This window comes from Dendropsophus ebraccatus, chromosome 2 (genome assembly GCF_027789765.1).
Source record: "Dendropsophus ebraccatus isolate aDenEbr1 chromosome 2, aDenEbr1.pat, whole genome shotgun sequence".
Classification (NCBI taxonomy): Eukaryota; Metazoa; Chordata; class Amphibia; order Anura; family Hylidae; genus Dendropsophus; species Dendropsophus ebraccatus.
The window spans coordinates 47,375,457-47,402,798 of NC_091455.1; the positions used below are offsets into that span (position 1 = coordinate 47,375,457).

Sequence of the window (27,342 nt, forward strand, 5' to 3'; positions counted from 1 at the left end):
AATGTTGAGAGGTCCACTTTAAAGGAATTGTCTGCCCTTTTTGGAAATTTCATGTCCACATATATTGTTAATTTAACTACAGTGCCACCACAGGAGAAGTGAGGTATTGCACAATTCTTGTTAAATCAAGGTTAATGCATGGATGTGTTGGTTCCTCTGAAGTGAGATACTTTCTGCCCTGATTATTATTTACATAGTTAATAAGATTGAAATAGATTTTAAAGTCCATCACGTAAAATTTAGTGCCCATAATTAGTAATAATATATAATAATATATTTAAAGGGCATCCAGTCCTCCCTTGGACTAACGGCCACCAACAAATGTCCTGAACATTGATTTGAGGGCTCATGCGAATAACGGATGTTATTCTACGCATTTTGTGAACTAAGAGATGTTGTTTCTATAGAACTTAATTTAAATCATTAAAGACTTAATATAATGGCCATTATTTTACTAAAAAAAGACAGTGTGTAAACATGGCCTAAGGAAAAAACCCTTGTAACGCAGAAAATATTTAACATATTTCCAACATACAAATTAAAAGATGATATTTGAACAAACTAGGAGTCCAGAAGAGAGTATTGTAGAACCCAATGACTTTTAAGCCACTCAATGCCTCCCAATACAGATATCAGAGGATTCTTTGCAGTCTAGGTTTAGCCCTGGACTCATTGTGAAGCCTAGTTATCAAAATGGAATGATCTTGCCGATTTCCAAAACATGCCCTCTCTTTACAGGAATTAACAATGGTCATTGTGTCTCTAGATACTTTTCAATGACATGTTCACTTTAAGCACATCTTTGCCACCAGGGAAAATACAGATAATTGGGCCTTTATATTGGCACCTTTGCTCTTCTAAGCAAATTGCAAAATTACACACTGAGATTATAATTGAATAATACCTTGACTTACAATGGTGTTTGCAGAAGCGCTTAGGCACTTTATTAAATGGAGATCTGAAGTATCAATGTCATTGTACGAAGGACATTCTGCCAATTAATACTAAAAATAAAAGGCAGTGATGGCTGGATAAGGTCAGCACACTTAGCCACATACCGCAGGCAAAAGACTTGGAAGTAACCGAAAAGTTCTCCAAACACATAGGAGAAATTAGAACACTAAATGACCACAATGTCACAGCGGTAGAATCGGTTTCCAAGTACTCGCCAATTATATTAATGGAGAAGAAATAGTAACAAATATATAATAATCAATACATTTTATGTCAAGTTCATGTTACTTGCATAACTAATTTACATAAGCTCAAGGCTATAAAGCAGAAGGGTAGAGCAGGGATGGGGAACCTTCGGCCCTCCAGCTGTTGCAAAAGTACAATTCCCATCATGCCTGGACAGCCGAAGGTTTCCCATCCCTGCTATAGAGGGTGTGGAGGTGGCAGTCGTTCCTGGCTCCCTTACATGATGAGAATTTTGCAATAGCTGAAGGGCCAAAGGTTCCCCATCCCTGGGGTAGAAGATAACATTTTACTGTACACTTAGGGGGATATTTATCAAACATGGTGTAAAGTGAAACTGGCTCAGTTGCCCCTAGCAACCAATCAGATTCCACCTTTCTTTTTCCAAAGAGTCTGTGTGGAATGAAAAGTGGAATCTGATTGGTTGCTAGGGGCAACTAAGACAATTCTACTTAACACCAGTTTGATAAATCTCCCCCTTTGTCTTTTTATAAGTTGAATAAATACCCCAAAACATTGGATACCTTGACTGTTACTTTGTTATATAACAAACAAGAATTAGATAGAATATGTTGTGTGTACTCTTTAAACTATGGAAAGGTAAGAAGGGGCACAATTATCAAGGTCTTTGATATACTATAGCAGTTTATTGTCTTTAGTGTTAAAACTATTTCCTTACACTCCATTGAATTGCTACCAGCACAGCCTACAGTACAATGTGTTAAGTCAGTCATTCACTGTGCAATTTTGTGGCTCAGTGAACCATGTATGGCCAGCGGTTAAGCACTTCTGGTCACTTTTTCATGGAAAATGAACTTTCTACCATACACTTAGGGGGACGAGATGCGTTGGTGAGTTGTCCACTTTAACATTTTGGGGGACAGCTATCTATATGTCAATAGCTATGACTATAAGGCTGCAAAAAAACAGTGTCTACTTGGCATATCAGAGTCCTTGTTCTATAAAGAACTACCATGTGCCACAGACCATCACAGATCAAACTGAATTTGCTGCTTGTGCTGTATGTGAATAAAGAGTACAGGGGGTGTTTCCATAAGAAACTGACAACTGAACTGAGAGTGAGAAGTGCTCAGGTGGCACCATGTAACATGGCAAGGATCATGGTGGGCAAACATGCTACTCCATAATGCTATTATTTTGTATATATTCTGCAGATCTCTAAATAAAGCATTTAAATGAATTAGATTTAGAACCAAGAACATAGGTAAAATGGGGAGAGAAGCATTTATAGGAATGGGGAGAGACACACTCATAGGGATGGGGAGAGACACATTTATAGGGATGGGGAGGGACGCACTCAATAGGATGGAGAGAGACGCACTTATAGGAATGGGAAGGGACTCACTCATAGGGATGAGGAGAGGCACACTCAGGGATGAAGAGAGAGGCACTCCTAGGGAAGGGGAGAGACACACTGATAGGGATGGGGAGAGAAACACTCAGAAATGGGGAGAGATGCACTCATAGGGATGGGGAGAGACACACTAATAGGGATGGGGAGAGATGCACTCAATAGGATGGAGAGAGACGCACTTATAGGAATAGGAAGGAACTCACTTATAGGGATGAGGAGAGGCACACTCAGGGATGAAGAGCGGGGCACTCATAGGGAAGGGGAGAGACGCACTGATAGGGATGGGGAGAGAAACACTCAGAAATGGGGAGAGATGCACTCATAGGGATGGGGAGAGATGCACTGATAGGGATAGGGAGAGAAACACTCAGAAATGGGGAGAGATGCACTAATAGGGATGGGGAGAGATGCTGTTAGGATAGGGACAGGGAGACACAAGGACAGGTGAGCCCTGAAGCTGACACCCGCCCCTACCTGCTTGCCTCAGATGCCCTAGGTGGCAAACGGACAACTGGACGGCAGTCCCTAATCTACTAAAGTGCAACACTAAACAAAACAAGACAGACAAAACACAATGAGAGCAAGGTCAGGAATCCGGGTCAGTAACAGTCGAGCAGTGCAGTACAAAACGTGTCCAAGGGGTAGTCGATAAGTCAGAAGCCAGAAGTTAAGTTACCAGAAATACAAAGCAGGGAAAACACTTGATCCAGATACACTAGCGGACTAGGCACTTTCACAGGCAGGGGGTGGAAGACAGAGGAGGATACTTATGCAACCTGTAGTCCCAGCCCCCAGGCGTGATAGGGGCTGAGGCTCCAGGTCCTGCCCAGGTACTGACAGCTGACTGGTGTGTCAGCTGTCAATCAACAATCAGTGAAACCTACTACAGCTTATGCTGATCGGCCAGGGGAGAGCACCCTGGTCACTGTTTCAACAGTCGTCGCGCCCCCAGCAACCGGCCTGAGCGTTTATTCCTAGTCCTAACAGATGCACTGATAGGGATAGGGAGAGAGGCACTCATAGGGATGGGGAGAGACGCATTGATAGGTATGGGGAGTGAAGCAGTCAGGGATGGGGAGAGACACACTGATAGATATGGGGAGTGAAGCAGTCAGGGATGGGGAGCGATGCACTGATAGGGATGGGGAGAGAGGCACTCATAAGGATGTGGAGAGAGGCACTCATAGGGATGGGGAGAGACGCATTGATAGGTATGGGGAGTGAAGCAGTCAGGGATGGGGAGAGATACACTCATAGGGATGGGGAGAGACACTAATAGGGATGGGGAGGAACGCATTCATAGGGATGGAGGGAGAACACTAATAAGGATGGGGAGAGAGGCACTCAGCTGATGCTACTGCACTCCTCTCTGTGTCTGTGTGAGTGAGACAGTCCAATAGATATAAATTATGTGGCTGTGACATGACACAGAGCCATCAGTGTGGGCTTCTTCCTGCTCCTTCTCATGATTGGTCGCCTTCTGAACACTCAGACCCAACTAATAAAAACATTTGATTTGTCACTGACATATGGAAGCTTTTTTCAATGACAATTGCCATGATAGTGACAGTGTATTGGCTGAGTATATATATATATATATATATATATATATATATATATAGCGTGCAACCATAACACAGCGTACATCTGCATAGTTGAGTGCATTAGTGTATGGTGTAGGCCTATCTGTATAAGGGCATATAAAGTGGCTGTAATGTTAAGAAAATAAATATTATTTTAGGTATTTCAGTGTCTGTGCTAGGAAAGAACGAGCCAATAAACATTCATTAGATTCAGTAGAAACAGAAGCCAGTGTGATAAATAAAGTTCCATGGAAAATGTGTGACTCTTGATATAATATATACAAGATTCAGGCCATAATTGCCGCTGAAAATAAATCTACTTTCTGTGCTTGAAAAATAAAATGATGGCGAGCAGATGATAGTGGAATAACCTTACATGAAGGAGATATTTTATCTTATAAAGAGCCATCCTGTCATAACAGTGATTGTGGTGAAGTGGAAGAGATTCATTTCTATGGTGGTTCGGAAAGTGTATATTTGTTGCTTCTTGACATTACAGTATATATAACTGCTGCAGATGATAAAACCAGGGGACTAGAGATGTGGGATCAGGAAAGTTCAGTTTACAAAATCAGTTTGGTGTCAGAAATACCAAGATTTTTTTAAAATGAGTACAATATATATATATATATATATATATATATATATATATATATATATATGAAACTTACAGCATTTGCCTTTAATATCCCATGTTAGAAAGGCCCCCAATAAGCTGATCACAGGATGTCCTGTTGTTGGGGTCCCCAATGGTCATCTGTAATATTTGAGGTAATTCTGCAGCAAGAGCAGGATATGTAAAGCACAGAGATGATCGCAACTCGAGCATGCTTAAATACAATCACTCTGCATTTGATTACCAGTGGCTGAAGAAGTTGGATGAAGCCTTAAGGAATCTTGAAAAACATTGATAGAGTCTATGTATCCAAGTTTTCCAGGAGTCCCCAGGGCTGCATCCATCTTTGTCAGCCAGCAATATTCAAATTCAGAGCGATCGCATACGAGCATGCTTGAGTCATGCTTATTTCTAATAAAACATACCATAGCTCCTACTAGAGATGAACGAACTTGACGAAAGTTCCGGTTTGCATGAACCTGAACAATTGGCGTTTTAATCCTTCTGCCTAAAGAAGGTGGATGTAGCCTGAGCACTGCCTGGAACACATGGATACAGCCTGTATCGCTGGCATACCAGGTCCTCCAGAGATAGAACCAATATACAAAACCAAACTTTCATGATCGGTAATTTCCAAATGGTGGGAAAGATATTAAAAACTGTCCAATTCTTAGGGCCCTATTATACGGAGCGATAATGTGCCAAATCAGGCCAAATCAGCAGAACATCACTCTGTGTAATAAAGATAACAACCGGTCGTGTCCTTAGGTCCCGACCTAAAATCATCTGCTGATGACTGTCTAAAGAAAATAATAAAGTACATACATGCCTCTCTATGCTCACCGGTGCTTCTGCCCACTCCCTGGTATGTTCCTTGCTTCTTTCTGCCCCCGCCAGCTGTTGGTGGAACTTTAGAGCCGCTCTCTGAAGTGACAAGCTGCTCAGCCAATCACTGGCTAAAACTAAAATTTTAAGGTGGCCATTTATCATCTATTCCCAGAATAGGTAATGTGTCTGATCCCTGTGAGTCCCCTTTCAGTAAGACAATACTGACAGTAGTGTAGGAGAGAAGGTGAGCAGCAGTAAAAAGAACTTTTCCCATAATGTAGCTTCCTTATCATTTGCCGAATATATCTCCACAGTCTACAGACAGGATAAGGTACACCGCCTGTACTCTGATGACCGATAGCAGAGAAAGCATTGGAAATTTCACATTCTCTGATATCCCGGCTGTATTTTTAGATTACTGACACTGATAACATCCTAATAGGGAATTGCAGCCTAAGTATTTTCATTATTGCCCAAACATATTCTGAAATATAAGTGAATAGTGGAGACACACTTAATGTTTTTTTATAAAATTAAGCCACGGGGCAGATGAAGGATGTAATGATGTTCCCATTTCAAATGTTTCATGTTTTGCAGGTTGCGTGGGTGTACGAGATGAGCACAAACTCAACAGGCATTACATTTTAATCTGGTAAAAACAAGTGCTGTATTTATCAAGCAGGCAAGCTAAGTACTTGAATGGGGCAGCTCAAAAGATTTGTGTTCATTTTCCTTGTGTGTCTTTTATTATTTCTTTTTTTTACTTCTAACAAAAGACAGGATAACAGCTGCAAACATGGTTTTCATCAGTGGGCCGAAATAAAGTCTGGTCATCGGGTCAATACAGTGATGGGGAAAATGAGCCCAAGTCATACCCAAGTACCATAGTATAATTCCTCTAAATACACACCTTAAATGGGTTATCCAGTGCTACAAAAACATGGCCACTTTTCCCCCTCTCTTGTCTGCAGGTCAGGTGTGGTTTGCAATTAAGCTCCATTTATTTAAACGGAACTGAGTTTGAAACCCTACCCAATCTGGAGACAAGAGAGGGGGAGAAGTGGCCATGTTTTTGTAGTGCTGGATAACCCCTTTAAAGCTTTAGATCCTTTGTTTACCATTGTATGTAGCCAATATGCCCTATGGGTTCCCAACTGATCTTAAGAACAAATGGGCAGTAAAATGCTTAGTGCAGTATGGGCCCCATCCATTCTCTGTGAAGGGAGCTGCATTACATCTGGGTCTGGGTCAAATAGGCTGTGCATGGTGGAAGGTCAAAAGTGATCTAAAGGTGCTCTCCCAGGATCCTCAGGACAGGAGATAACTATCTGATCAGGTAGGTTTGACTTATCTCATGTGAGCTTAAGAACAGGGCGGTCAGTCTCCTGTAAGAATGGAATGATGGACCAATGTACTCGACTATCTCAATGGCTCTGATACAGAATATACGTATGTCATGATACTTCATTCTTATGGAAGACTAGAGTTTCCATTCTTAAGATTATGGGGAGTTCCTGTAGTTATACACCTTGTTATTAGTTTTCACACATCAAAGGACAGGAAGTAACTTGTAATCATGGGACAACCCCTTTAAAGAGGTATTCCACTCAAACATAACTTTTGTTGCTGCCCATGGTGAGACTAACAATTCATTCCATACTTTTTATTATCTATTAGGTCTCCTTCTCAGTTCTCAGCTGCTGCTTTCTGCTGAAGACACAAAACTCTGTGTGAGCTTTTCTCTCTGTCTCCCCCTCCTCCCCCTCCCTTCTGAGACAGCTAAAGTGAACAAGTCCCTGACAGGCTTTATCTGCAACCTTGTAACTTTTGTGTAATGCAGGGAGGAAGGTTACTCTGAAGTTGCTAATGAACTCTATGCACTGTTAAGTTGCTATGCACTGTGATTAATCCTCCGGGCATTATAAAGTAGCTACAAAGTTGCAGATAAAGCCTTCCAGGGACTTGTTTTCATCAGCTGTCTCAAAAGGGAGGTGGGGCATATGACATAGACATATTAAAGAAGGCCATAAATGCTCAATCTCTATAAACTGCCTGTATAAAATGGCCAGTGATTAGCTGATGAACAAGAAAACAAAAAAAAAGCAAAAACATTCATTGTTATCAGTGACACATCATCCTGAATAAGCAGATCATGTGAAGTTAAAGGAGTTCGCTGAGTTATTTTTACTTGTCCTTGTCCATAGGATAGGGGACAATTATGAGATTATGGGGGGGAGGGGGTTCTGACCTTTGGGTCCCGCAGAATATTTTTTTCAATGGAGCCATAGAACAGCAAGTGACCCGCTGCTCCATTTATTCTCTATGGAGCCACGGCAGCTAGCCGAGTGCTTTGATGAAATCATTGCTGTTCATTCCTATAAGTATACTGTATATAGTTTCCAGTAGAATACACACACAACACCAACATACCTGAATTTTTTTAACTGAACTTATCATATAACCCTATGGTGATCTGAGATTGTTTTAGTAGGACCATGGGGGATCTGTTTCTTTCATCCATAATACAGATGTTAAATTCTATGCCTCAAAACCCCTGTAATACACCCCGTGTAAAACTCGCCAAAAGTATTTTACGTTTTTTTTTTAATCAAACACAAACTTATAATTGATGACGGCCAATAAACTTTGTATACTGTTCATGACATTTTGATCAAAAAGAATATGTTATTGAACTGCTGGAAAACATCAACCTACATTGTCAGTTCAAAAGAGAACTAAATATAGATGCCTGGCTAGATGGGTATACAGTTGACGTCTGTGACAGAAATGCTAGTGCTAAATCCTGATTAGACTCGTCTAATTCTGCTGGCGGAGGGAAGGTGCCTTTTCTATATCAAAGAAAAACAGCTCTATGTAGACTGGAAGGAAACAATTGCGATGCAATCCTGCTTAATGGACCGTCATATCAGTCAAACAAGGTATTATTGTTAAATAATCATTTAAAGCTTCATCAGCCAGGGTGATGAATCCTCGGTAGGTATTAAAGCTCATGAAGTAGACATATATTATGGTATAAAGAAAAGCAGTGTAACCTGCAGGGTGTAATATATTATCCACTGATACGTGCAGATTGTAAATAAAATGTCTTCCACATTATACCTTTACAATGAAATATCTGAACGGTGATAACAGGCGGTTAAACAGAACAGCTATCAATATAATTAAAGAACAAATAAAACCACAGTTAAATGCAGATCATCTAGGTTGTAACCTTTTTATGCCTTATAGCCAGACGTACATTTCAGATAACTGTTGGCTAAACGATAGCTATCTCTTACAATCCCCGCATACAAAGGCAGGCTTAGACAAGTATTCATGTGTTCTTAATGAGAGAGAAGAAAGCTGCTGGCGGCATCCTATCCCCAGCAAAACAATTGGATGAGGCTGTTGAGATCCACAATGCCTGACCCTTCTTATCCCTGACACTCATTACTCATACACTTGATGGTTGGTGCGACTGTGAAATTTGGCTTAAAGTGACTGTACCACCAGGCCCAGGCAGAAGCACTGGAGGCGGGCCGACCCACCCTTAGTGGGAGAAACCCCCGCCCCTCTATGATAGGGTTCCATTGATTCTAATGGATTCACGTCATGGAGGGGCTGGGGTTTCCTCCCACTAAGGGTGGGTCGGCCCGCCTCCAGTGCTTCTGCCTGGGCCTGGTGGTACAGTCACTTTAACTTAGGGTCATATTACATGGCCTGATTTCCTCAGAAATCGAGCACCAATTGCTAGGTCAGCACTTGCTTACTGAGCCTATTTTATGGCTCGATTATCACGTAGAATGGTTAAAGGTATCTGTGCATCCCTTCCTTTGCCTTAAAAAAATTAAGTTTATACTTACCTATCTAGGCTCCCCTGCTGTCCTGCTGCCTTGTTCCTTTGTTCGCCACTGACTGCAGCCTCCTCCCGCACTTCTGATCCCATCTCTGAAGCGGCAGGCTGCTCAGCAATCACTGGCTGAGACAGGACAGTGCGGAGCTGCCTATCACTTTAGAGGAGGGTTCCGAAGTGCCAGAGGTGCCTACAGTGAATGGAGAACACAGGAACAAGACAAAAGGACACCGGGGAGCCTGGATAGGTAAGTATAAGCTTTATTTTTTTTCTTTATGCTTCACTATTACATGTAGTGATACAGGACTGGTGGCCAATGATTTTATAACATGTTAAAAGAAAACTATCAGCAGATGATTGGCTCCTTGGCTAATCATTCTCTTTATTACACATGGCGATATCTGCTTGATTATGCCTTATTGAGCAGATAATCGCACTGTGTAAAAGGGCTAAGTGAAAGCGGCCTGTCCATCAACCAGGTTGGCATTTTCCCCCGTATCGTGACATCATGACAACTTGGGGGGAAAATGCCATCTGGCAGGGGTCTAGCTGGTGGCACGGTGCTTCATGTGAAGAGGTAAGTAGTGCTTGGTTATTATGTTACCCCCCTGCTCCTGCCGGCTGTCAATTATTTACCGGACTTCACATTTAAATGCCGAATGACTGGATCTGAGCTTATTAGAGTTACGCTAATCTCTAATAATTGTCTCTTATTTGTGATAAAATTGGACAGAATTTGGAATGTCAGGTCTTAAAGTACCATGTAATAGCTCTGTATTGGAAGACAACATACTGTGTAATAAAAGCAATATAATAATAGCAGGGATATATCCATAGTCGGTTATTAAAAGGTATAGACATGTTGGAATCTGTATATGTCAGTAGTAATGATACAGTAATATATGGTAGTAGTATAAAGAAGGTATCTGCATGTAAATGTTAAACGATAATTGTGGACTTTTTTAGCGATTTCCTCTAAAGAGTTAAACAATCTCTGCAAGGAGTGAGTACTTCACTTTATCAAGACTCAGCTGAAGATGGTATTTGGTAACAATGAGACACAATGGTATAATAGCTACACTGTTGGAATATTTTCGGATGAACGCAGGTCTGTCCTGGGACTGGGGTAAGGATGAGAAATGGCTCTATAAGAGTGGAAAGGGAGATAAACAGACTGTCTTGTAGATGGAACAATTGGTCCTTATCTTCTGTCAAATTCTATGTTTCTATTATCTCATGTGAAGAACAAATCACGTAATCTCCTTAGTGGAAGCATTACTTGCAAACTGTTGTATAAACAGGCTGATAGCTGCTATCGCTAAGATCCTGGCTCCAGCTCTTCAGAGTTATTATAAAAGAAGCTGAAATGCGCTGTTTACAATTCAGCTGAGGAAGCTAAAATGAAATGAAGAGCCAGAAGTACGGAGGTTTTCCCTTTTGTTTTACTGCTCTTGTCTTGATAAATCTGAAGATGACCGCACCGAGTCGGATCTCAAGCTGTCATTTATTGTTGGGAGCGCAGGCACTTTAGCTGGATAATAACCTTATGTATACTTGATGACATAGGCCTGTTGGATGTTGACTGATCAACAGAGATTATTAAATTGGCCTGCCTGTATTTCGGCATGCATCATGACAAGTCTTGTGTACATCAGTGCATCTCTATGAGTAACTGCCTCCATAACCGCTTTATTAGTAAGAGGGCACCGACGGATAGTCATGGACTGCCTGGTGTGCCAGTATAGATGTATCATGCTGGCATTTCTTTGTACTTGTAGCAACAGAAAAACCTCAGAGGGATTTGTTTTTTCTCAGCAAACCACCTGTTCTCACATTTATAACCATCTAAAGTGGTTTTTATAGCCCAATATCGTTCTAGAAATTAGAACCGAGAGCCGTTTGCTAATAAACTTACACTCTAAAGTGTAGTCGTGTAACTATTAATGTGGTCGGCACAATTTCAACCTCTTCTATACATCAATGTTATGTGCAGTTTAAAAGGCAATTATCACTTTTTGGCATAATAAAGCATTGTGGCTCTTGCCGATGAGCTTACTGTCAATACAAGCTAAAAGGATTTCTAGGAAGATCGATAAGAGAAAGAAGAAAACAGTTGCTGACTTGTCTATCGCCTTTAGGCTATGTTCCCACCATGTAAAAATTACAGCTGTTTTTCTACACGAGCGTCATTATAATGGCAAATGACAATTGAACATTATGTTAATGATCATTATTTGTGTCCGTCATTAAAAAAGGACATAGCCTAAGGGTCAATTTACACAGAAAGATTATCTACCAGAAACAGACTATAAACAGAGATCCGGTCATAAAGGAAAGCCTGAGATTTCTCCTCTTTTCAAATCCATGCCTGGCTTTGGCTTCAAATCTTTGGCAGATAATCTTTCTGTGTAAATGAACCCTTATGCTAAGTTTACACGGAGCGATAATTGGCCCGATCGTACGATTAACGATTTCGAAGTAACAATTTTTTTTTATAACGATCGTTTAGATGGAACGATATATCGTACAAAAAATTCGTTTTGCGATCGTTTTGCAATCGCTTAAGCCTAGTCACACATAGGTAAAATCTGTGAACGACTGTTTACACGGAACGATCGGCGAATTTTTTTACGAATGACGATTTAAGAACATGTTAAAAGATCAAAATGAACGATTTATTGATCGTTCGCCGCATTTACATGTACGATTATTGTTCGAATTCGATCGTTATCGCGAAAATTCGCCCGATAATCGTTCCGTGTAAACGTAGCATTAGAGTGTTCAGACCAAGATGGACCAAATGTAAGTTGGCTTTAAGGGAATCTGTATAATTTGTGCCATAAATGAGGGCAGCATAAACTAGTGAAAGAAATGCTGAACTTAACAATGTATTTCTTACATTATTTTGGTCAGCCGTCCTCCTGAGAATGGACTTTGTGCTGCACCACTCCCACTGTTATCCAGCTGCTGATTGACAGCTGTCTGCCTATACACAGTATATAGTCACAGTATAGATAAACAACTGCCACTCAGCAGACGGTGTGCAGAGGGAGCTGGTGCTCATGAATATCAAGCACATAATGTGCGGTGCTCAGAGTCGTTATAATACTGTAGGAATACATAGAGAATAAGAAGAGATGATACTGGCAGGGAAGGTGAAAAATAGTACCTGGGGGTGATATTTTGGAGTAAGAGAGGGATTATACTTGGAGGAGGGAAGGTAGATAATACTAGAGCGAATATGGAAGAGATAATACCTGGGACAGAAAGAGATGAGGTGGTATCTTGGGAAGGAGGAATGATTCTTCATATAAAATTGTGATGTGAATATTCTAAGTTGGCCAAAGACGGGCTACAAAAAGCATAAAATATATCAGGAAAGACTGTAACGGTCACTTTTGGACAACAGGATATGCTTAACAAAATCCAGTAGGTGCGCAGTCCTCCTGTGCTGCAGCTGAAGGATGGAGTTCCTGGAAGTGCTGTAGACTGCATTAGAAGTATATTACAATGCAGTCAACGGTGCTCGTAGCCTGCTCATGTCATTAGAGGACCGTCCACCTGCCGGACTCTTTATAGTGTATCTTGCCGTGGTCCCTAAATGATAGTTACCTTTTAAGGATCTAAATCTGTATCATCTGGACTAAATGCGGTTTAGAAGACAAGTGTTTTTAATGAAAAAAAAAATGAACACAAAAAAGTTTAGAAACAACACAAAATATTGTTTTACTTAAAGAGTAGTAGATGCTTGGAACAAACGTCTAGCAGATGTGGTACGTAAATCTATAATAATTAAATGTAACTCTGGGATAAACAGGTATCTATGCTATGATAATAAGAAAGGAAATACTAAAAGGGCAGACTAAATGGACAAGGTGCTCTTTTTCTGCGACAATCGTCTATGTTTCTATGTTTCCTCCACATAAACTTAGCTATCAATTTTTATAGACCTCATTTTGTGCATGGGGCCACAGTCATGCCGAAACAGAAAGGCGCTTTGGAAGCATGGGCTTTCCCATATAAACTCTCAGATTAAGGCCATGTTCACATGGCGTAAGAGACCGGCCGTTCCGCTACCCGGACAGGTCACGGAACGGCCGGTCTCTGCAAAGATCATCCTGGCCGGTACTGAAGTACCGGCCGAATGATCTTTCCGCACCGCAGTGTTCTGATGCAGGCACATCAGCGCGCGCCCGCATCAAAACTCCTCATAGCACACAATGAAGCATGCGGCCGGAGCTGCTCACTTCATTGTGTGAACTGACAGGTCTTCCTACGGCCGCAATTCACTGAATTGCGGCCGCAGAAAACTGACATGTCAGTTCTTTGCGGCGACGCGTGGGATCCCGGACGGAGCGTATACCATGTGTTTACGCTCCGGCCGGGATCCGATAGAAGAGAAGGCAGTGTGTTTTAGCGTACAAAGTATGGCCGTTGTTGCTGGTGGCAACAACGGCCGTACTTTTAGGTAGTGTGAACATAGCCTAAAACTGAAAGTGAGGGGGCTTAGCTCAAATTATGGATAAGACCATTGCTCTAATGTTCTCCTGGAGTCAACCACACAGATTCATTAGATGGTGAAGCATGATACATAACTCCAAAAAACACGTTCCCACTCCTTTAGGTGACAGCAGCTACAAAATGATGTTACTTTATGAGGCATTTTCAAGGTCGATCAACACTATTGGAACCAAGCACAGACAATTCTTACAGCATATATATCAACAAAGCATTTTACGCTCCTGGACATTCTTCAATAACAACACTTCCAGTTAAACCAGGCAGCCCTGGCAGGTCAGATATTTCACTGACTGCCTTGTTGGACAAATGGCGACATTGTAATTTAGTGAAGTCTTCAGTACAATGCAAGCCTCTGCTATTATTTGTTTAAAGTGACTGCAGGGCTATGTGCTTGATATATGATATTTGCACCTGTAAGCGAACCTATACATTTTTTTTAGTATAAAAGTCAAAACGAAGATCCAATGGTATAGTATACATAAATATTTGAATACAATTCACTATGCATCGGGCAAAAAGATGTATTGACCTTCATTGTATTTAAAAACTGTGGTGTAAACACTGCCTTACTTAGGCCATTTTCACACAACGTATGTTTGGCATAAATCACTGCCGTTGTTGCAATCTGCAACAACGGCCGTGATTTATACTAAACATACGTTGTATTGGAATGAATGGAATCCCGGACGGAGCGTATACACATAGGGGGAGATTTATCAAACATGGTGTAAAGTGAAACTGGCTCAGTTGCCCCTAGCAACCAATCAGATTCCACCTTTCATTCCTCACAGACTCTTTGGGAAATGAAAGGTGGAATCTGATTGGTTGCTAGGGGCAACTGAGCCAGTTTTACTTTACACCATGTTTGATAAATCTCCCCCATAGTATACGCTCCAGCCAGGATTCCATTCGGCCGCAGGAAAAACTGACATGACTTACTGTGGCCGCTATTCATTGAACATGTCAGTTCACACAATGGAGCGGTGAATCGGGATGCGGTGCACCCGCATCCAAATTAACTAGAAATGAAGATCATCCGGCCGGTACTGATTATCTTCAGTAACACCGGACGTTCTGTGACCTGGCCAGGTCACAGAACGTCCTGTGTTATATGCAGTGGGAACAGGGCCTAATAGTGTTTTACAATACAGATAAACTTTGCATCCATGCAGATATAATTACTAAAATATTGTGCATGGCAAATGTGAAGAGTGAACAGAAGGTGATTAACCGTTCGGAGGGATGCACTCATGCATTAGCATTTGAAAGAAATTTGTATGGTAATGCAGAAAATTGCCTACAGCATGACAACGAGTTGCAATAAGGAACAGCCAGCTCTCTATTTAGGCTCCGTAAAGGGGACACAATATTCAACAAGCATAATAGGCTTTGTAAGAAGCTCAAACTTTGCTGAAGACTTTCTTCTCAAATCCCCTCTGTGCTTGGTTGTGCTGTGATTGGGAAAATTTATTTTAACACATATCGATCCAGTAGGACGTTTCCTTACGACTGGTGGCTATTTAATGGAAATTCAGCCTCGGTGAGTAGTTTCTATTATTATGCTAAATGAACTTTACCCCCAAAAAAGACGTGCACTTAGCACTGTAATAGTGATTAAAGCTACTTTGTTGATCAATAAGTATAGATGATAACTAATTTCTTTTAGTTCCTTGGTAGTGGATCTGATATGCTGTTTGGGTTTGGAAATATCCTCTGAACCCGAATGCTTGGCATTTGATTCCATTGCATTGATTCAATTCCATTGGAGTGTATGGAACACCGGCTATAGTGTATACACTATAGCCGGTGTTCTCTGCGGCCGCACAAAATAATTGACAGGTCTATTTTGTATGGGCGCTATTCAATGAACAGCGACCGTACAGAACAGACTGTGCTCACAGTGTAAAGTACAGCTCCTGGCCTTACTTAACACTGTGGTCAATGGCAAATTGGAGTGCAGGCACACCCGACTGTGCCCACATTCTTAACGAAATCAAGTGATGTTCATCCGGCTGACACCGCAGTATCAGCTAGGTGAACATGCCAGACATCGGTTGTTGTTTGACATGGCTGTATCAAACAACGGCCAATGTTAATACCCCATTTGAATATGGCCCTAGGCTGCATCTATGTTTTCCTGGCAGCACTAGGCCCGGCATCCAGCTTCTTTAGCCGCAGAGAATCAACTGCTGAGTGTTCAAGTTCAGAAAACATTGCCGAACGCGGACAATTTGACAGATCCACTCCACACTATTCTTCACCAGTAAGAAACCGATGACTATCAGGTAATGCCACCACATATTCTGATGGGAAGGAGCCTTTGTTACGGGGAGTCTGGGAAGTTGCTTTAAATAAAAATGCACAAGATCAGTTCTCCGCTGAATGCAAAGAAACATCTAAGAATAAGTCAAGGAATTGCTTAGGGCTTTTAGGATATACCAGACCCAATTATTTTTTTTTCTCATTCTATTAAAAGATACTGCAGTTTCCCTGGTGGCAGGATTTTCTATAGGCATACATCTTTTCCACTTGCATGTATTACATTCACAATATCTGTGTTTTGTAATTATCGTACAAGTCAGTAAGCTGTAAAGCACAGATGTGGAGCTGAGGAATGAGCAGACATTCTAGTTAAGTATCAGCCACAGAACAGTATAATATAGAGATAGTCTAGTGCATTGTCATGCAATACTCATATAGAGTAGTGGTCCAGCTGTATACATGGTGTTTGCTACATCTGCATTCTTCAGCTTCATTTCCACTAAAAGGTGTCTAGTGACATGAACCATATGCCTTAAAGCTATTGTTTCAACATTAAAAGTTATCCCCTATCCACAGGAAAGGGGATTACTAGCTAATTTGTGGGGGCCCAACCACAAGAACCACCTATGATACAGGGGGCAGGGGGCAAATTCCAGCAGTGCTCAACAAAGCAGCCCCATAGAGAATGAATAGAACCCTGTGCACTGCTAATCCATTCATTCGGGGGACATCTGTCTTCCATTTTCAGAGACTTTAGGCTATCCACTGTTCAGTTAATAGGGCATAACTTAAGTTAGCATAACCCATAACCCAATATGCCTTATTAAAGCATATGGACTTAATAGAGATGTGTCCTCTATGTGCCGACCACCACCACTACCTTCTGTATTATAATAGAAAGTCGTCCTGAAAGGGCAGCTCCTGCTCTTGTGAACCTCTTTGTGCTCTTGTGCACCTCTTGTGCTCTTGTGTCCATGCATTACATTGACACCAATTCATTTGAATGACCAACTTTCCTAGTTTGGCTTCACTGGTAATAACAGCTAAGTAAATTAGACCCAGTGGCAATCTGCTGATGTTTGCACTGGCTTCTCCTTAGAAAGAGGTTGCCATTGTGAAAATGCAGAACTTTTTAATTTCTTGACATATCTGATTCAGCAACTTCTATTCCCTATAAATTAACATACATCTTGTACATCTTTTCCATACCCAGTTGTCAGATTGTCTAGGGACAAGGACAAGGGAGATGGTAACAACCAGTCAATACTAGTGTTGAGCGGACTTGCCAAACTGTTCTCTCATTCCCTCATCTCTAATAGACAATTTAATTGATAGATTCGCTGTATGTACCAGGTTGTTATTCTGTATGTTGATAATTTTACTTGTTTTTTTATCATTGGTTCCTATGTTATATATTGTATTAGTATTCCTTATTTCATATTGCATGCTATAAATGAATGGTGCTATACATGTTCTGGTTTGGCAACGTTCTCCGAACCTGAACACTCAGCATTTGACTCCTGATGGCTGGAGACGTTGAGTACCGCCATAGAGCTGCCAGGAAAACATGGACTCCATGACTATCAGACTCTTTAGGATGGCATTCTCCAGCCGCCAGAATTCAAATGCTGAGTATTCAGGTTTGGAGAACATTTGGCAATGCCGATCAACACTAGTCAATACAATCATGGATTTCCAGAAGAAATAACAAAATGGCACAATGCAGTGTTCTTAAACCAGATGTTTAAACATTGTTCTTTCATAGGGAAACAAGCATTTACTGAAGTGGACATGTCAAGAGAGATGACAGACCCTTTTTAATGTATATGGACAATAGTGTATAACGGAAGACAGTGTTTGACCTACTGTATAATGCAGTGAAGGGCACTCAAGGAGTAACCATAAATAAGTGCAGAAAATATATTACTTGGCAGTAAGGGATGAAGACCATTGTGTGTTTGTGGTTTTGCAGTAACACTTAATGGTTTAACAGTTTGCAAATGTTTGTTTATCCAGCAGCAATAAAATTATTCACCAGATTCAGTGACTGTCTCTGTGCGATAATCAATCATCTGATTTTTTTTTTTCTAGTTCTGAACATTCTGTCATATGAACCATAGACAGGTCCTTAAGGGATTCCCTGTTCCAACAATGGTGAAGAAAAGATGGCAACACAATAATCAGGAATTGAAAGCCATTCAAGGGCATTCGCTGAATATGTAGTAAATATCTGCACATCATCTGTTTGGACTGAATAAAAGAGATACATATTATAACGTGGTGAATTAAAACTCCAGCAGACCTGAGCTGTGTTCAGCATGCTAAATCCAACCACCCCACTTTTCCACGATTAAGTAGTTAAAGGGGTATTCCGATGAATAAATAATTTCTTGAAAAAGAAAATATAATTGGTTTACGTTTTTTTTTCTACATTTATATTGTTGTGAAACTTTGCAGCCCTGCATGATGGATATTAGTTGCAGGGCAGAGATGGGGGAGGGGTAGAGACTTGCATGTTGCAGCTTTGCTCCTCCCCTATGACACCTGAGCTTGGAAGGAAAACATGATTTTATCATTTTGAAAACAGCACCAGTTATGAGACAGGTATCATTTGTTTTATATCTCTATCTGCCATGTCTGCAGCTCCGAGGATGCAGCCCTAAGGCTACCTAAAAAAACATGGATACAGCCTATGGCCACATTCACGTGTCGTATGACGCTGACCGTTCTGTGACCCGGCCGTGTCACAGAACGTCCGGTGTCAGTGAAGATGGTCTCAGCCGCTACTGCATCTGTGTGCACCCACATCCCAATCCATTGTGTGACATGTCAGGGTTGTGCCTCCGGCTGGGATTCCTTCTAACTGGAAGTTTAGGTCCCTATTAATCACGGCCGTCGTTGCAAATACTAAACTTACGTTGCGTAAACATGGCCTCTGGCTGTATCCATGTTTCCAGGACTCCATAGGGCTGTATCCAACTTCTCCAGCAACTGGTAATGAAATGCTGAGTGTCCGAGTTAGGATGAAGCCCAGCGTGCTCGAGGTTCCCTTATCTCTAATAGACAATTTAATTGATAGATTCGCTGTATGTACCAGGTTGTTATTCTGTATGTTGATAATTTTACTTGTTTTTATCATTGGTTCCTATGTTATATATTGTATTAGTATTCCTTATTTCATATTGCATGCTATAAATGAATGGTGCTATACAGCAATTAATGACAAAATGATAAATAGACAGACAGACAATGCAGACTGCTACATTTTCATATGTTAAATTAAATGGATCTATTCATAATAAGAAGCGCTTTTTTTCTCTCAAACAACCTTTTATATATTATTCATGTCCTGAATGAATAACTAAAATATGTTATTTATGCATTATGCATTGTGTAAATGGTCAAATAGGTTATTACTAGGGACAGACGTTCCGAATTAACTCCACTAAATGAACAGCATTATGGGCCTTGTGTCATGAGAATAACATTTTAATGGCTGATGGATGCTTTCATTTAGCTTTTCTTTCTATGTTTATAAATGCCAGTAAAGCTTATATACCGTATAACTATGGAAGAGGTATATGCGGAGAAAAATGTTACATTTACATATTTACTTGCAGATAACCCCTTTAGACTCTTGAAACTATAATTTAAAGATCATTGGGTGCGAAGGAGCAATAAAGAAGGGTGACTAACACATCGCAAGTCATTTAGGGTCAGTGAAACTTTAAAAAAAGCTATGTTTAGAGGCAGCTGGGAGAGCTGAACACAGGCTTTAGAGCTTTGTAAGGAGACATTGTAAAGAAATCTGTGAAGGCTCCTAGATCCTTCAAGGAAAAATGATGGCAAAAGTATTAAGCCACTTTCTTGGACCTGCAGCAGTCTTCAACCTGTGGTTCTATGGATTTGGCCAAGTATGATAGATTTCAATATGCCAATCTGTTTGTCCAGGAGGGAAGTAAGCGGCTGCCAGAGGAGTCTGGTGGCGTCTCAAGGGCCTTTTACATGGTACAATTATCAGGCAAATAATCGTTAAATTGTTCAAATTTAAGTGATAATCTTGTGGTGGCAACGATCAAACTACAAATGAAAATTTTTTTGCATGTCGTTAATAGCATCTTTCGAGCTCAAAATGATTGTTAATTGTTCCCAAGTCTTTCAGTGTAAATGCTCATCTTTCAAAGTATATAGATATGACCGCAATTATGATCAGTCAGAATATACATATGAACACAATTACGATCATATTTAGGTTTGTAATTTTAAACGCATTAACAACTTTTCATAGTGATTAGAGATGAGCAAACCTGGAGCATGCTCGAGTCCATCCGAACCCGAACGTTTGGCATTTGATTAGCGGTGGCTGCTGAACTTGGATAAAGCCCTAAGGCTATGTGGAAAACATGGATATAGTCATTGGCTGTATCCATGTTTTCCAGACAACCTTAGAGCTTTATCCAAGTTCAGCAGCCCCAGCTAATCAAATGCAGAACATTCGGGTTCGGATGGACTCAAACCCGAACCCGGTTCGCTCATCTCTAATAGTGATTTATCTTCTCATCTAGGTGTTTATTAGAGATGAGAGAACCGGGTTCGGGTTCCAGTCGATCCGAACACGAACGTTCAGTATTTTATTAGCTGGGGCTGCTGAACTTGGATAAAGCTCTAAGGTTGTCTGGAATACATGGATACAGACAATGACTATATCCATGATTTCCACATAGCCTTAGGGCTTTATCCAACTTCAGCAGCCACCGCTAATCAAATGCCGAAAGTTCGGGTTCGGATCGACTTGAGCATGCTCGAGGTTTGCTCATCTCTAGCGTTTATCCTTTAGAAGAAAAAAATCATGACTTGTCGTTATGTTAGAGTAACTTATCTGTATGTGTAAAAGGACCCTTACTCTCTTTTACCCATTCAGAACAACATAGGTTCAGCTGAGGTTGTGTATAGGTGGATTTTGGGAGATAGCTGTTAGCCATACGAGCCTTCTAATGGATGTGGCAAGCTTTTGACCTATCCAATAGATGTGTACAGCACTGGTGCTCAGTCCACCCTGATACTTAGATATTTAGCTCACTTCATGACATGTCCCCTGGCTCTTCTGATAACATGCTCTCCTGGCTCTTCTGGTGATGTGCTCCCCTGGCTCCTCTGATGACATGCTCTCCTGGCTCTTCTGATGACATGCTCTCCTGGCTCTTCTGATGACATGCTCTCCTGGCTCTTCTGATGACATGCTCTCCTGGCTCTTCTGATAACATGCTCTCCTGGCTCTTCTGGTGATGTGCTCCCCTGGCTCCTCTGATGACATGCTCTCCTGGCTCTTTTGGTGACGTGCTCCCCTGGCTCTTCTGATGACATGTTCTCCTGGCTCTTCTGATGACATGCTCTCCTGGCTCTTCTGATGACATATTCTCCTGGCTCTTCTGATGACATGCTGTCCTGGCTCTTCTGGTGACATGCTGTCCTGGCTCTTCTGGTGACATGCTCCCCTGGCTCTTCCGATGACATGCTCTCCTGGCTCTTCTGATGACATGCTCTTCTGGGTCTTCTAATGACATGCTCTCCTGGCTCTTCTGATGACATGTTCTCCTAGCTCTACTGATGACAAGCTCTTCCAGCTCTCCAGATGACACCCAGAACCCTCTGCAACTAATTTGGAGCATCATCAGTGTAGCTAGGAGAGTGTACACTTTTACTGATGAACAGGATTTGTTAGGAGTCAGGTGGTTGCCTCAGCAATCCAGCATTACCTGTCTGCCTCCACGTCGCTCCTTGCAGAACATGCTTCAAATAAGAGAACCCCTTAACCCCTTTGTGATCCATGACGTATCTGATACGTCATGGTGCCGCGGGGGGAGTTCAGAGAGGGGTCCTGCCAGCACCCCACTCTGAACGGCGCCGCCCCTGGCTGATATCTGCAGCCGGGGAGCGCCTCTATTAGCTGGCATGGGTCCCGTTGCCGCACCGGCTAAGCCTCTAAATGCAGCTGTCAAACCTGACAGCTGCATTTAGAGGCTTTGCGCCGTACGTCCCTGGTGTCTAGTGGGTCTTATCTCCCCCCCGCGATGCGATCACGTGGGGGGTGGTTGGAGATCCATCCTTCTGCCCGTGCCAGGCCTCAGCATCGCAATGACACTGATCTCGGCTCGGCAATACATTGCACTGGCCTGCAGCAGGCCAAAGCAATGTATCATCAATCTTACTGATCATTGCTGTGTATATACACAGCATTGATCTCTATGAGAGATCAGTGCTGTGTATATACAAGTCCCCCAGGGGGACTTCTAGTTAATGTAAAAAAAAAAGTAAAAATGTTTTTTTATTAATAAAAAGCCCCCTCCCATAATAAAAGTCCAAATCACCCCCCTTTTCCCATTTTATAAATAAATAAAAATTTAATAAACATATTTGGTATCGCCGGGCGTGTAATCGCCCGAACTATTAATTTATCACATTCCTGAACTCGTACGGTAAACAGCGTAAGCGCAAAAAAATTCCAAAGTGCAAAATTGCGCATTTTTGGTTGCATCAAATCACTGCCCCATAGACCAAAGGATAAAAGCGCTATAAGCCTGGGAATGGAGCGATTTTAAGGAACATATATTTGTTAACAATGGTTTGAATTTTTTAACAAGCCATCAGATAATATAAAAGTTATACATGTTACATATTGTTGTAATCGTAACGACTTAAGGAACATGCACAACAAGTCAGTTTTACCCCAGGGTGAACGGCGTAAACACGAAACTCCCTGAAATTAAAACAAATTCCTTTTTTTTTCAATTTGACAGCTCAAATGATTTTTCTCCGGTTTCGCAGCATATTTTATGGGAAAATAAAGTCTGTCATTGCAAAGTACAATTGGTGTCGCAAAAAATAAGGGCTCATGTGGGTCTGTAGGTGAACAAAAATGCAAGTGCTATGGCCTTTTAAACATAAAGTGGAAAAAGCAAAAGCCCAAAAATGAAAATTGGCTTTGACATTAAGGGGTTAAAGGATGGTCCTCTCCAATGCGCTCCAATACCATACTGTAAAGGAGATTTTACCCAAAAGTCTGGGGACCCAAGTTTTCATGTGGTCTATAACAAACTTTTTCTAACCTCACTCTTTATAGCCTGTTTCCTAGTTGGCATAGACAGTCACCAAATCCTGATGCCAGACTCGTGCACATATAAGCCTTGCTTTGTCTTTATACTTCTCTTATATTGTGTCTCCTGGCTGTGGCAAAGCTGGCTCTACACCAATAATAACGTAACTAAATCAGTAACAGCATTTAACATGGCAGATTTCCCAGACTATCACCATAGTAACTGTGGCCTAGACTGTTACCATAGTAACCATAGCCAGACTTTTCACAGACAAAAGGATCTCCAATCAATACGAGCACGGGTTATATGTCATCCGTTCTGAGTGGCTTCTTTATTTTCCATTTTATTTTACGCGTTTCCTATGTGTCGCAATGAGGGTTTTATTTTTAGTTGGTAATAAATCGTCTTTTCTACCCATTTACTTGATCTAACTAATGGTATGCTTAAGCTCGGCTATTTTTAACAAATAAAATGCTTCCCACTCTCGTGGTGCTATTTCTGACGTTACATTTATAGTTCTATGTAATAGACTTCTAGTTGCATATCACTCATTTAGTCACCGGTGAGTTTTCTGTCTGGCCATAGGACATCTGGCACTGATGTGAAAAAATATATAAATATATATATATATATATATATATATATATATAGACTCTCTCTCTCTGTCTATATATATATATATATATATATATATATATATATATTCACATCGTACAGTCTCTTTTATGTCTATATATATATATATATATATATATATATATATATATATATGTTCACATAATCGTAAGGTTTCTTTCATATATATTTATATATATATCATAAAAGGGACTGTCCGATTATTCTCTTTTATGGATGAACTATAAAGGTGGCTGACATTTGTTAATATACAGTGCGCAGTTCTTTCCTTGACCCTCCATTCTACTTCCAACCCATTCTGTAAAGGTCTTTTCAGCGGTAGATCAACTATACTCTTGATTGGCACCTTTGCCAACAATGTCTTCCTTCGCGGCTGGCTCTATTATGACTGATCCTCCGCCTGAGGCCTTTTTTACGAAGGTCTACAAGGTGCAATGTCCTGAACTCAAGAAGACTCCCAAACAAAACAATGACCTTCTTTCTTTTGTACATCACAAACAAAAGCCACACATCACATGAAGCATTCCTTGAAGCCGAAGCCTTACAATATATAGTGAAGGATATTTTCCGACCAGAAATTGATTTCTTTCTTTTTTTTCTAATACTGTCCAAGCCATCATATCTTGTCACAAATTTCAATCTCAGAAATACACAGATCTCATATATTCTTTATGCAGCTTAACAAACCTCATTTACTTACAGATTAATTTTATGGCTCCATTGTGTAATATGTGGCCCAAGTACTTTACGTGGTCCATCTGGCCGGCTTAACTAGCCCCCGACAAATCATAATGTTTCCTTATATGTCTGGGATTGGATTTAAATATCCTAAGAAATTAAGCTGAACTTATATTACTAAGTGCACATTAAATATATTACTATTGTACATGACCAAAAGCGCATGTATTACTGCAGATGCAATATTTGAATGTAGCATTACGTGGCCTCTTTTCCATAGCGATTACTTTTTAATGAATTCTGCACTTTTGGCTACAGTATATCAGTGCAAAACCTCTTTAGCGAATTACTCTATAGTGTACCTTAATAAAATGTAATTAATTAGACTCATTATCAATAATGAGGATAGAGAAGGCAACTATCCAAATAGCAGATTAAGGCCACTGTCAATCCAAGGTGGAAAAGTAGTGCACATTTAATGTATTTTGGGCATAAATGTGAAGATTTTTAATGAAAAACATACTTTATGCATACATCTCTATCTATCTATCTATCTATCTATCTATCTTATAGTCAAGCTTTACATTTTGATATGTTTCTATGGGTCTTTACAAACAAAAGGACGCATTTTTTCCTGTACAGTATATTCTTTGTAAAGAAAGCTGTAAAATTCAATTCAATCCTCCTTGTTGTACATGCTTGAACTTAAAAAAGGTTTAAAATGGAAACATAATGCTTTACATTTCCATATTTTTCCAATAGACTCTAATTGTTAAAAAAGTATGTGTATGATTTTTTTTTTCTCACAAGAACAGAAATGCATGGTAGAATATATAGTGTTTAACAAAAGAACTATACAAATACCCCAAATATTTGTGCTTATATTCGGACATGACCATGAATTCCATTCCAGACCCTGACATGTTTCACCCAATGGCTTCTTCAGGGGGTAAAGCACAGTTTTGTATAGTTCTTTTCTCATGTTTGTTTTTTAACTATTATATAAAGTTTATAGTAATGTTCCTTATTCCACTGTTATTTAAATATATGTTATGTTTATTATTATTTATGCACTTTACTACCTTATTAATGCAACATTTGGACTGTGACATTTCACCTTTTTGTGGTTAGTTTCCTATGTAGGTACAGATCAATTGGTACTTTGTACTTATTTATATATTTGTGCCTGTGATATATTTATACACAATGTGGTTTTTGTTTTTAAATAAAGTTTATTACTCTATGAAATCTTGTGTAAAAATGTATTCATTAGAGACTAACTGTAGGCTATTTTTTGACTGTGTTTACCTTCTTTACATCTGTGTAAGCCTTTTCTGGGGTGTAATAGTGTAGCATATCATGCATTTCTGTCCCTTTGAAAAAAAAAACCATATACCTAAATTTTTTCACATTCTAGTCTATTGGAAATGCAAACGTTTTTATGTAAAGACCAATAAAAACACATAAAAATATAAATCTATACATTTAATGTACAGTATATGTTGAAAACAAAGATGCATGTATAAAGTTGCTTACAATTGTCTAAGCTTAATTGTTAGATGTTAATTAAAAGGGTACTCCAGATATTTTTTTTTTCTTTTTTTTTATATATAACTGTAATTTTTATTGGGATTTTTTTTTTTTCCATTTTAAACAAGGATAGACATAGGCATAAACAATGCAAAAGAGAAAGAAAGAAAAGGGGGGAACAACCTCAAAATGTAGTGCATCTGTCAGGAACACAAAGGAGTTCAAATGATGGTCACCGAACTATTAGCCAATAAAACAAAACATCGCATGAGCTTAAAGAGAGGCAGGGAAGAATAAGAAGGTGGTAACCATAAACACAAAAAAGTTGTGTACAATAATTATTGTCCACACGGTGGCGGGCCCACATCCACCCCTGTACAGAAGAGAACAAAGGAAGGGGTCTAGGGTCCACTCCTAGAGGAGGTTACATCAAAAGAATCCCATGGCGACCATATGGACTCGAATTTGTCTATGGTGTTATTCAGGGAAGCAGTTAATTTTTCTAGCGAACGCAGCTCTCTGATCCTAGCCAGTAAGCAATGTAGGGAAGGGGGGGACATCTGCTTCCAGTGTCGTGCAATTAAGGATTTGGCCGCCATTAGGATAGTCAGCAGTAGTTTAGTCTGTTTTTTCCTGAAAGTTTTGGGAAATAAGTTCAATAGGCAGACCGCCGGTTCATTGGGAACGGCAGCACCGAGTATCGTGGAGGCCAACCTGCAGACCTCTCCCCAAAATGGTCTGATGGCGTGACAAGCCCAGAAAATGTGGTGGTGTGAACCCGTGTCACTCAGACATCTCCAACACAATGGAGAGATGGCAGCGTTCAGTTTATGGAGGAGTTCTGGTGTATGGTACCATAACATTAACAATTTGTAATATGACTCTTTATACGTGGTACATATGGACGACTTTGCCGCCCTGTCCCAAATCACATCCCAGCACTCCGGCAAAAACTGTCTGCCCAACACCTCCTCCAATCTATCCATGTAGCAATGTCTGGCCTGGGAGCCACCCAGCGGTGAGTTTAGTATGCGGTAAATATCTGATATCAGGCCGGAAGTCGAGGTACCACACCTCACCAGTTGCTCAAAGGCAGTCGGTTTCGAAAACCCTGAGGGATCCCAGGCGAGACGTTCTGAGGACGGCAGGCCAGCCCTTTCTACTAGTTT

At 40.6% G+C, this 27,342-nt stretch overlaps 1 protein-coding gene and 1 long non-coding RNA gene across 3 annotated transcripts in view; one reads left to right on the forward strand and one right to left on the reverse strand.

The window, feature by feature from the left end:
- Nucleotides 1–18,607, forward strand: part of LOC138783159 (uncharacterized) — a 75,597-nt gene extending 56,990 nt beyond the window's left edge. For both annotated transcript variants that reach the window (XR_011361643.1, XR_011361644.1), the window contains exon 4: nucleotides 18,327–18,607. This is a non-coding gene — a long non-coding RNA (uncharacterized lncRNA). The remainder of the gene's footprint in view (nucleotides 1–18,326) is intronic.
- Nucleotides 1–27,342, reverse strand: part of KCNB2 (potassium voltage-gated channel subfamily B member 2) — a 203,210-nt gene that overhangs the window by 35,902 nt on the left and 139,966 nt on the right. The gene's annotated exons all lie outside the window — the stretch shown is intronic.